Below are 12,224 nucleotides of genomic sequence, written 5' to 3' on the forward strand. Positions count from 1 at the left end.
GACCCCCGGCAGCCCCCTGTGACAGGACCTGTGGCCCCGGGGAGCAGGTCCTGTGGCCCCCTGTGCCCGCCGCCTCGTCGGCCATCCCGGCAGCAATCCTGCCAGCACAGAATAGCTCACCGGCTTTACGTGCGTTTCAGGGTAAAGTGACGATTAACTTCTATTTCCTGGCTTGGGTGCTGCTTTATTCTTTAACGGAGCTTCAGGTTTAAAGGTTAAACTCAGTTCTGTCAAGGTTAAACTCAGTTTCGTGAATGGCATCTTGGACAAAATCTTAAGCTGTGATTGACTCTCTGCTTAACAGAGGCCAAACGTGTACCTACTGAGAAGCAGGTCATAGGTGATAAGCCCTCACAAATTAACTTGCTATCACAAAGTGACGCCCAGAAAAAGTGTATTCAAAAGCTAGGCTCATTATAGAATCACAACCAAGCCATCATGACTGGTGCAGTAGACAGTGAGGTAGAGGGTGAGCCCTGGAAAGACAGAAGTAAAGTAGCAGCGAAATGCAGGTACCTTTGTGCACACGAAGCAGAAAAGCGCAGGCAGTAAAGTAATAGTGCTCCATTACTAGCGTGAGCAACAATTATATATAAATCGCAACCATTATCTATTAGATAATAGGTAATAATTAATAGATAATTGCAAAGCTCCAAAAATGCAATAAATAACTGATTCCCCTCAGAGAATGTCATTTGCATTTTTATATTAAAAAGACTCCAGAGTTGTAATGGATTAAAATCCTACGAAAGTGAAAGAAATGGCATCAGCCACTAGTTCTGCAGAAGCTAAAAGTAATACTGATAGAGTTTTGATGGAAATTTTTCCTTTGTGTGTTTAGTTTGGGGATTCCTTTTAAATCATTCATACCAGCAATTTAGTTCTTCAAGGCCGTTTCTTTGAGATTAAGTGACAGGACTTCTACTACTCTTTTCTTCTTGGAATGCTTCTTGGTATTCTTACGTCAGCCAGAACATTTGTCTCTGTCGCAGATGAGAACAATGACCATAGTTAACAAGCCCAAATCTTCAAAGTCTAAAAAGCCATCTTCAAGGCGGTCTGGCAAATCCAAGAAACCGAGTACTAAAAAACTGATGTCACGCACCGCAAACTGGGGCCGGATACCACCTGCAGAAGATTCAAGCCAAGTCTCTGTGGCCCAAGGATGTGGAGGTGCTATTTATTGTAGATCCTCTGAAAAATCTAAGCCTTTTGCCCAAAGAGATCTAAGTAAGTGTGCGCTTTATCCTGCCTCCGTTTTCTTCAAAACAAAAGTAGAAAGTGGTAGTTCTTGCTTGTTGCACTGATAGAGAACAGGACTACTGTGAATAAAGACTTCCAAAGCGATTCTCCTAAGGCAACTGAAGTGACTGACGTTACAGAAATTAATTTTGATATATTTACAGTCGACAGAGAAATGTGGGGAGCATTTTGTAATGCACTGATTCATCCATATCTTTTCTGTTTTGCAAAGAAAAGTGTTTGATTGTTGCTATTCACAGGTTCCATTATTCACAGGTTTTTGAATGTTAAGATTGCTCAGGAAAAGATCTGATATTTGTAGGGGTACCGTCATTCCTAGTTATTTGTTTTTACATTGTCCTTGCATTTATTACCATATAATTTCAAGTCTAAGTTTGTGGTTGAAGTTATAATAAGGAAAAAAGCATATAATAAGGAAGAAATTAAAATGGTTGACTAAACTTTTTTTTCCCAAAACGTTGTGTTGACCAGCCAATTTGAATATGGCGGTATTAAAGGTGTCTGCAATAAGTTTTTCTGTTTTGGATTGTAGCTAGTTCCTCTAGGTGCTCCCACAGAATAGTATTTTTACTATGCCTATATATACTTTATATATTCACTATACCTATATATACTTAATACCTTTCTTAGAAACAAACAAACAAAATCTCTTTTTAAATATAACTTTCTTGCAGTTGTTAATGATGGAATTGCTCCGCCACAAAGGATTCTTTTTCCACCTGAGAAGATACGTATGGATTGGCAAGAAACACAAAGTGTTGGAGTTGGCCTGTACAATCTTGGCAACACGTGTTTTCTTAATGCTACTCTACAGTGTTTGACCTACACCCCCCCACTTGCCAATTACATGCTTTCTCTTGAGCACAGCCAGTCATGTGAGTACTTTCTAACAGTATTTTAAATCTGTTGGATAGCTGTGAAGGTGAAAGAACAGCAGTGATTCTGTGAGACAAACTTACTTGCCTGATTTTACCTGTAGACGCTGGCTTTGAGCATTGTATTAGCAGTGGGCTCGGAATAGCATATGGAGTGCGTTTAATGCACCATGTGTTTTTTTTGTTTGTTTGTTTGTTTGTTTTTTTAAAAGGATCTTTTCTTGCTTCATGGGAATAATGAAGTGCATTGGACAGTAATGCATTTAATGAACATTTGGCATTTGGGCTATTTGGGCTTCCTGCTGCTAGAAAGGCAATAAAATTTAGGATGTTGGCATCATAGGTCTTTAGTCTGCACAGCCGAGGTTCCATAATGCACTACAATAAATGGTCTGTTCGTTGTTGAACCAATTAAAAAAAAAAAAAAACAAAAAAAACCTAGAAAGCAATATGAGCTGTTATGAACACGACTAGATTTTTTTGTGGGACTGTATTAAAATCTAGACTGATTTTGTCCTAAATAAAATGTTGTACTATAAAGTAAATGTTGTACTAAACCTGTATGCTTTTTAGGCTGGTATCTTTGTATCGATACCTAGAAATTTAACTGTTTTCTTCCTGTATATAGAAATCGTTTCAGTTAAGAATCCTGTTGAAAAAAGGAGGGCAGAAGTACTATTACATACATTACTGTAATTTTTCCTTTCTCCCAAAGGACTCGTAGCTCTGTATCATGAAGCTCACCTGACAGCACTGTGCTGAAAATAACCCACGATCTCTTAATGCTGTATCATCAAGGTCAAATATTCTTTCCTCATACATTTTGCAACCTGTGGAGTTCACATTCCTGTCAGCCTTTACAAACGTGACTTTGCAGTAGTCTTTTAGATTTCTCATCACAAAATGCACTTGAATACAGGCTTAATGGATATTTTTATTCTATAAAGTTGTGTGAAATGAAATGTTAGGAGACTGTTGGGACAAGGAGAGTGGATATTGTATCTGTAGTTTAAATGTTACTTATATGTTTGTTTGTAGTTATGTCTGTTTCGCTAGACTGGGATGCTTTCTTCTTTCACTCTTCAGGTCGTGAACAAGATTTTTGCATGATGTGCACGATGGAGACTCACATTAACCAGGCCCTGCGTTGCACTGTTGATGCCATCGAGCCTACGCGTGTTATCAATAATCTCAGTCGTAAGTGGCTTCAGATGTGTTTCTTTTTCAGCATCTTGTAATCTTCAAATAATTATTTGATGTGTATAAATGGTTTTAACACTGTAAAGAAGAGAGATTTTAGAAACAGGAGAATTACTTCATTTTTAAATGAGGTGAATACTATCATCTTCTTATTTAGGAATAGGACAACATTTCCGTTTTGGCAGTCAAGAAGACGCACACGAGTTCTTGCGCTATACTGTTGATGCTATGCAGGAAGCGTGCTTGAATGGAAGCACCAAGTAAGCATAAACAAATTCACTTTTATACGTTCTCTAGCACCTTTTAGGCCTTTATTTACTATCAAAACTGAAAGTCTAGGTCATCCTTGGTTTTCATAAAACTCTTTGAAGAGTTAACTGTGTGCCTTAAATCTTCTGAGGTCTGATTATAATTTATTTCCAGATTGGACAGATCTTCTCAAGCTACCACCATCATTCATCAAATATTTGGAGGATTTCTAAGATCAAGAGGTACTTTTAAAAATATTCCTGTCCTTAGAACTGATCTGTGTCTTTTGTCGGTAGTAAAGCAGTCTGTAGTTTGTCTGAAGTAGTATCTATCGACAACTTGAATGTGGACAGTTAGTCTCCTTCACGTGTTGTTAAGCATTTATATTTTGCTTCCAGTGAAGTGCTTGAATTGCAAAGCAGTTTCGGATACGTATGAGGCATTTCTTGATATCACTTTGGATGTAAAGGTAGGAGGTTTTGTAAATATAATTCATGATGTTTAAGTACATGTATAACTTTCTAAATTAAACTTGTTTAACTTAAAAAACCAAACCACGTACAATGTTAAAATATAAGAGCTTGGTGGTGGTTAGAAAGTGGATTGGACTTTGTCCTTCTGTGGAACCCCTGTAAATAGTCTCCACGTCTGCATTGGGTTTAAGGGGAAAGAATTTTATTGCTGCGCAAAGTATAATACTGTCACACTTCTTTGTTGTTCTACCTCAATATACGTCTAATTGTTAGACTGTTGGATTTGTTGCCAGTATTGATGACAAAGCACACTATAGATGCTGTCTGCGTTACTGGAAAATGATTTGTTTCAAAGTAGAATGACTTCCAGGTGAGGTAAACGCTGAGCATGCTCTTTCTGCCTCCTTCTTGACAGTGCTCATAGTAGATCGCTTAAGTATGTGTTAGTCAGGTTCTCTTATAAACTCCTAGTGCGTCTCTGGAATTTTGAATTTACAGTGACTTTACGCTCTTCTCTCTCGCTCCTCTAGGCGGTTTCATCTGTTACCAGAGCTCTAGAACTATTTGTGAAACCTGAAGAGCTGGATGGAGAGAATTGCTATAAATGTAGCGAGTAAGATTATTACTAATTATGTCTTAATACTAGATATTAGTTTTATATATTACATGACTTAGAGCGTAAGTTATCCTTTAACTTCATTTAGAAATAAGGAGACGCAGCATTGTTGTTGTTGTTGTTGCTTCATTTTCTAGTAGTGGTGAGCTGAAGCAAGGAGCTATGGAGAATGATTTGGAGTGGAAGGCAGCAGCAGGTTCCTGCAGGTCCTAGCGTTCACTGTGAAACAAAGTTAGATTGAGTGTCAGGGAATGTGAGCTGGCTCTGTGGTAATGAATGTTAGCAGCCTGTGCTGGCTCACTAAACAGCGTCTTGCACAGCTCTTGAACTGTGAAACCTGTCGATGTGGACTAATGTCCGAAATGAGCTCCCTTAAGCCTAACCCGTGCACAGGGAAAGCCTGTTGAGTTCAGGCGCTCTCTGTGCTGATCAATATGTAAGATGTTTCTACGTATGTGAGAAACAATTGAATATTTGCATAAGATGGTTTGGCAAAACAAGCTGTTAGTCAAACATCCCCTCAGAAAAGCACAGAGTGCCCGGCTCAGTTCTGTAGAATTCATGCCTGACCCCTCTAAATGAAAAATGCAGTATCCACTTCTTGTTGTTGGATACTAAGGAAATTAGGGTGTCGAATCAAGAGCGTCCAATAGGTTATTAAAGCAATTTAATCCCAGGTTCGTCTTGGCCTGCGGATCCTAGAAAGCAACATGCAGCGTATTCAGGATTCTCATAAGTGATGTCTGAGGAAGAGAAAGAACTGTAATAGCACCTCACATCTGAATTGCATGGTCCTTCCTTAATGTGCTCTTTGAGGTGTGATCGGTTCAGTCACACTTAAAGCCAGAATTTTCCGTCTTTTTGTGAGCTTAAAAGGAAAGGCCTTGCACATGTACAGTACTTTTTCCATTGCTGATAACTGTTATTAGTCTTATATATAACTCATTTTTACTATTTTTTGTTTATATTTTATAACTCCCTGGTAATACGCTTTCGTGAGAGATTCCTGTTCCCGCTATGCTCTGAGTTGTTGGTAAAACTTACCTTCTTCTCTGTATTAACAAACGTGACATGCAGTGCATGGGTTTATGAAAAGAAAAAACCAAACATATGATGCAAGTAAATATCATTCAAATAGCATAAGCATGCATGAGACATTAAAACGAGTTTGTTTTGGGGGCAAAAAAGATGATGCTTTCAAACACTTGTCTCTGCTTGTTTTTAAGGTGTAAAAAGATGGTTCCTGCATCCAAGAGATTTACCATACACCGTTCTTCCAACGTTCTCACAATATCACTGAAAAGATTTGCAGATTTCACAGGTGGAAAGATCAACAAGGTATATTTCCCGCTGTAATGCAACTTTGTCATCATGTAATGGGACATCCCCCAAAGCTGAAAGTTGTTAATATTTTCAGACAATAATTGTAGACTAACGACTACGGCTTATTCTTTCTCTTAATATCAGTAAAGTTCCTGCTTGACAAGAAGCATATACTTTCCTCTGAGAAGGCTAATTCATCAGAAAACAGTTGTCTGCAACTTCTAGTATTAAACGTTGCTTATGGGAAGACTTATTTTTAGTGAATCAAGAGATATATTCATATAATTCCAGTCTCTGTTTTTTGGAAGTGTTTTTCTCTGGCTAGTCCGCGAAGTACTCTGATATAATTTTTCTATCTTCTTGGTCTCTCTTTAGGAAGTAAAATATCCTGAGTATTTGGACCTCCGAGCCTACATGTCTCAATCAAGTGGAGAACCACTCATCTATGCCTTATATGCGGTGCTGGTGCATCATGGTATCAACTGTCGCTCAGGACACTATGTATGCTACATAAAGGTAGAAGTCAGCATCATTTCTAACAGGGTAAAGGTTGTGCTGGCAAACCAGTTCAAGTGTTACTAGTAGTACTGTTTCTAGGGAAAAAGATTTCATTATATGTTTATTTGACACGTGTGTATTTTATTGCTATCTGTGATTTCATTTGGAAAACATGCAATTCATCTGAAGATATCGTTGTCTTTATTTGCAGGCTGGTAATGGACTTTGGTATCAGATGAATGATGCAAAAGTAGTCCGTACTGACATTAAAAGAGTTCTTGGTCAGCAAGCTTACTTACTTTTTTATATCAGGTAATAACAAGTATTCAAATGTGTTCAGAAGAGATTTACTCTCCTGTTATTGATACTTTTCTTTTTGCAAGTGTTTTTCTTTCTCTCCCAGGAAAAGATGATTATTTCTCTAATTCAGTTCTGTCTAACCTGAAATTCTCTGTCATTTATTATCTTTTGTTGCTTGGCCTTAAACTGCAGCACTTGTGTAAATTGCTGTATATGTGTTATCTGTAGCTGGCTAATTTAGAGAAGGAGAGAAATGAAGGCCATCTGTGGTGTAAGAATGAATTATTGCTCTGAAAGTGATAGTCATAGTAGGAAGACTGTTACCTACTTTTCAGTTTGTAGTCTTGGCTAAGTCTTCTGTAGAGAAGGCTTCCATATCGTATGAACTGTTCCTATAAAATTATAGGATGGGATTTAATCCAAGAGTAGGCCGAAAGAAAAACTAAACTGAGATCACTGCTCTTTTCTGAAGGCGCTATGATTTGACGCTCGGAGAACGTGCTTTTTACTTAGCAGCACCGTCTTATCCCTGTTCATTCCCCCCTGGTCAGCGGGGGGCTAACAGTAAGCAGGCTGGATTTCTGGGACCACGACTTCCTCCTCATATGATTAAGGTAATTTAGGGAAGCGGGAGGGCAGATAATGGCACCAAACGGACAGTGGGTTTGGGGTTTGGTGTGGGGTTTTTTGTTTGGTTTTTGGCATCTTTGTTTTGTTTTCCTTCCCACGCTGCAGCTGTCTTCACAGCCCTCATGCTACAGCCAGAGTCATTCAAACAGTGGTTACTGCTGAATTGCGCAGCCATGCGACTCCATTGTTTATACCTCCTAGACAGCTTTGTAAAGCACAGAGAGCTACGCTCTTTGACAATTTAAGTAGAGTGTACTAATCCTCGAATCATTTAAAAGAGGACTTGTTTTTCCTATCGACGTCACTTTAGCTAAGACAGGGAAACCAAATTGTCTTATTCCTGAGCACCAGAACAATTATTCCAGGCTTTTTGGGGTATGTTTAAAGGGGAAACTAAATATATTTGGGAATAGCTTTAGGCAATGTTAAGTTGTTTGGATGGTTTTCAAAAATGATGTTAATTTGATATCAATATGCAGTAAACCAAAAGCAGGAATTAAATACACTTATGGGACTTGCATTTATCTTTTAAGGGCAGTGTTTTTTGCTTTTTAGGTGTTAAGACCATTTGTAGAAATACTTAGTAGGAGAATGACATGTTTAAAAATGTTAAATGGAGTGTTTCCATTAACCCGTCTTGCAATTTCTTCTTTTTAAATACAGAATTCAAGTCGTTTAAATGGAAATGGATCCATAAAAGAGGATGCAAATACCACTGGTGTCACCCTAAAAAGGCCATCTTCAGCACCACCAATGGCCTGTGTTCAAGAACAGGCGATTACCAGGCCTTCAATTACTGATACGTCAAAAAACCAGAAGATCACCATCAGTATTCACAATAAATTGCCTGCTCGTCAGACTGTGTCACAGCCTGACTGTCTTAGCAGTGCTGTGGAGGATGAAGATCTCTACAAGGCTGTTCCTTCATCCACAATCACAAATTCGGTAAAGCAAATGAAGCAAATACAAATACAAAAAAAAAAAAAAAAGAGTTTCTGCTGAAATTTTTGTGGAGCCAAAGGTGAATGGAAATCCTAAACTCAGCTCTGATAACACAGTCCCTTACGGTGCAGAATCTTCAGGAAAATCTGAGGAGGAGTCAAAGGGCTTATTTAAAAGGAATTGCAATGCAATGTGGAATTTTGGTTGGAAAGGTAGTCCGTACATCGCAGAATTCCCATTCTTCCTGTCAGAATGCTGATGAAGGAAGATCCCAGCATGAGCTGCCAAACACTGATTCACTGAATGGTGCTATTAGTTTAGTTCATGAATCTAAAGAAAACGGACTGAAACTTGATGATTCCACTTGCCAAGTTGAACCTGTTAAACCTTGTGAGATGTTCTTTTCTAAAACAAACGGATTGCTTGAAACATAGTAGTTTGCTCCATCGAGAATTTCTCACCCACGATGTATTCGGGAGTGTTTATCATGTTCCTAATTCAGGCGAAATGCTGAGAAAACACAGCACAAATTTGATCGTAACCCTTTGTGATATTATGCCATTAGAATTTGCAGAGCTGAGCTGACATTAGAACTTGTCAGCTTAAGCTGAGCTGAGATAAAAATTCTTAAGTTTCATAAAGTAGATTTTGGGAGGTGAGTTGGCGTTATCTTTGAAGTGTAGATAATGCATACAACACAAAGCGATCTTGCTTAGCATTTAATGTAGAAATTCTGAGAAGACTAGTCCTCAGCACAAATGGTATTTTTTCTGTCTGCTGACTTGTGCGTTTTAGTTGCAGATGCCTGGAGCTATGCCTCCAGTCCCTCGAGAAGTCATCATGGAATCCCTCACGGCCAGCCAGCTGAACAGCTTGTCAGAGGAAAGAAGGTAAAATGAGCACAGTCTGATTAAGACAAGATTTTGTGGAAGTTCATTGCGGTTTTATCTGTCTACTAATACTATTTAATGGAAGGATTTAAATCAGTAGAATTCCGTACTGTATGGCCAGTGTTGCGAACAGAACTAATGATCGACACTGTGCATAGCACTCTGATGCAGGCTGGTGCCTCGCGGAGAACTTGTGTTTCTTCATAGAATGTTTTTCCGTTTTTCTCCATTATCTGGAGAAACATTGGCTGTTCCCCCGTCGCCCCCACCCCTTTTTTCTCAGAGCAGCAGGTGGAGGGAGACGGAAACGTGTTTTTATTTTGTGCAGTGTCCCGGGACCTCCGAAATCTACTGAGAATGATGAATACCTTGAACAGTACCAATGTGATGACCGTGGAGACAAGGAGAAACCAAGAAGATCAAAAGAACATGAACTGATTTCAGAAGAAAATGTTTTCTACATCAAAGAGTCTTCTGAGACTGGTGAGAAATTGCGGCAAACTTCCCCTCTAAAGTCTGACAGTGAATGTAGTTCTAAAAACCTTTCCTCCTTAGCTATTACAGATAGATGCCAAGATACAAAGGACGAGACTAAAAAATCTGACAAAGAGCGTTACCAGAGAAAGAGGGAACATTCTCCTACTGAAGAGAAGGAGAGTCAAAAAGATGGTCATTCCAGCAAGAGAAGGTGCTCTCGGAGTGTGGAAGTTGTTAAGCAAAAGCGTCACAAGCAGGAGTATTGGGAGGGAAGCAGGTACAGATCTTCCCATAGTGAAAGGAACAGCCCTGATAATGGCAGAAGACCAGTAAAATATTCAAAGTACAGATCTCGAAGCAGAGGAAGATCAGAACAAGATAGCGCTAGATATTACCATTCCAAAGGGGAAAGAAGTTGGAGCAGAGAAAGATACTATCAAGATGAACCACGGAAATGGGAAAAATGTAGCTATTACAAGGATTACTATTCACCTCATGCAGCAGGAGACAGTAGAGAGAGAAAGTTCTCTCACGGTGATAAAGACTTTGACAAATTGACTCAGACTTACTCCAGCAGGTCACATAAGCGTTATCATTACAAAAGCAGATGGCCTCACGGTTCCCTCTTGAGAGAGGAAGATGTACATCACTTTAGCACACCCAGAGCAGACTCACATCGTTGCTCAGTAGCTCAGCAACATTCTGGAAAACATTCGCGTGAGAGACATGCACTTCCACCTGTGTCAGCTCATTTGGAGAACTGTCGCCAGAAAAAGGCAAAAGAAGGAAACAGAAAAAGACAATATACTCGTGCAGAAGGTAGTGAAAGTGAAATAGAAAGGCAACGCAGAAAGGTAGAAAAGGAGGTTTTAGGTGGTGAAAACATGAAAAAATATAAGAAGTTCTAGAAGAAAAAGAAGTCTGAAGATAAACAGGGAGAGAAGGATTCCAAGTAAGCAGGGATTCCAGCCTAATCAGCATTTTTTTTCCTAATTCTTTTCTGGGTGCTTCTCATGTTTTGTTTTTTTTTTCATAGTTTCTGAGTTATTTAGATAGCATAATCTGGCTGGGGATCATGACTGGGGATCATTAGGTTGATCAGTGAAGACAGGAAAGGTATTGCTGAATTGTGTCAGAGCACTAGCTTTGGACCACGTAGTTCGAATCACATCTGCACACCATTCTGGATTAGGTTAAAATATTTTTTTTTTTTTACTTGCACATATTCCAGAGCTAACCATTGTTAATGATCTGTGTACCAACCAGGACCTATGGTCCTTCAATCTGAGGGCTTAAGTTTGCTGCATCTAAAGGAAGTTACATGTGCACAAAGTACCACAAAATAGCTGACATGCGGCAAATCATCGCCTGTGGTAAAATAAATAAAGTTTCCTGTATGCAACAAGTGCCACATCTTTTTTTCTCTTTTTAACTTGCATGTTTCTTTCAGACTTTATGATTTGTATTTCTCTGCGCTCCACTTTGACAATGCCAATCGCAAGCGTAACAAAAAGAAGAAAAAGGAGAAACATCAGGAAAGTGAAAGGCTTCTTGGAACACTTAGATCCTCGTTTCCAGAAGAAAACCCGGGAGAAGAAGGAAGAATCCCATCCTCCAGATGGCTCTTTATGAGAGCAATGCAGAAGTGAGGGCAGTAAACAACCTCACAAGGAAGGGAAGCCTTCCAGTGCAGGTGAAAGGAAGAAACATCGCATCCAGCGAGTATATTAAAGGTAAGCGGCTGCAGCATGTTTATGGGATTCCTTTTAGATTAATCTAGAGATTATCTAAAACAGTCTTTAAATGCTTGATGACTGAACAGTCTGCTGGATATTAAAATATGTTTTGAAAAATATGTTTCAAATGTTGTTTTTTCAGCTGTGTGGGGAGAACAAATACAGTGGCTATGAATATTTTGGCTATTATTCAGAACAGCATGTGGAGGGATATGTAAACTATGTAATATGTAAAAATATGTACTATGTAAAAATCCTGCTTTTTTTCTCCTTTTTGTTTTTTTTTTTTGTCTTTTTCTTTTTTTCCCTGCTATTATAGGTTTAAGAATATAGAGGAATGCGCTGATGGAAGCCATGTAAAGAGTCTCCAAATTTGCATTGGGTTTAAGCGGAAAGAATTTTATGTCTGCACAAATTATGATACTGTCAAAACTTCTTTGTTGTTCTACCTCAATATACATCTAATTGTTAGACTGCTGGATTTGTTGCCAGTATTGATGACAAAGCACACTATAGATGCTGTCTGCGTTACTGGAAAATGATTTGTTTCAAAGTAAAATGACTTCCAGGTGAGGTAAACGCTGAGCATGCTCTTTCTGCCTCCTTCTTGACAGTGCTCATAGTAGATCGCTTAAGTATGTATTAGTCAGGTTCTCTTATAAACTCCTAGTGCGTCTCTGGAATTTTGAATTTACAGTGACTTTACGCTCTTCTCTCTCGCTCCTCTAGGCGGTTTCATCTGTTACCAGAGC

General features: G+C 38.9%; 1 pseudogene across 1 annotated transcript; it reads left to right on the plus strand.

Moving 5' to 3' along the window:
- The first annotated feature begins 1,001 nt into the window (after positions 1–1,001).
- On the plus strand, positions 1,002–11,947 carry LOC308196965 (ubiquitin carboxyl-terminal hydrolase 42-like; annotated as a pseudogene). Its single transcript has 15 exons — positions 1,002–1,230; positions 1,938–2,138; positions 3,225–3,335; positions 3,496–3,598; positions 3,762–3,829; positions 3,986–4,056; positions 4,591–4,673; positions 5,903–6,014; positions 6,375–6,515; positions 6,709–6,809; positions 7,270–7,411; positions 8,091–8,800; positions 9,171–9,259; positions 9,588–10,688; positions 11,187–11,947. The product of its transcript is annotated as a ubiquitin carboxyl-terminal hydrolase 42-like (transcript).
- Positions 11,948–12,224: the final 277 nt, after the last annotated feature.

Source organism: Anser brachyrhynchus (genome assembly GCF_964034855.1).
Source record: "Anser brachyrhynchus genome assembly, chromosome: 6".
Lineage (NCBI taxonomy): Eukaryota > Metazoa > Chordata > Aves > Anseriformes > Anatidae > Anser > Anser brachyrhynchus.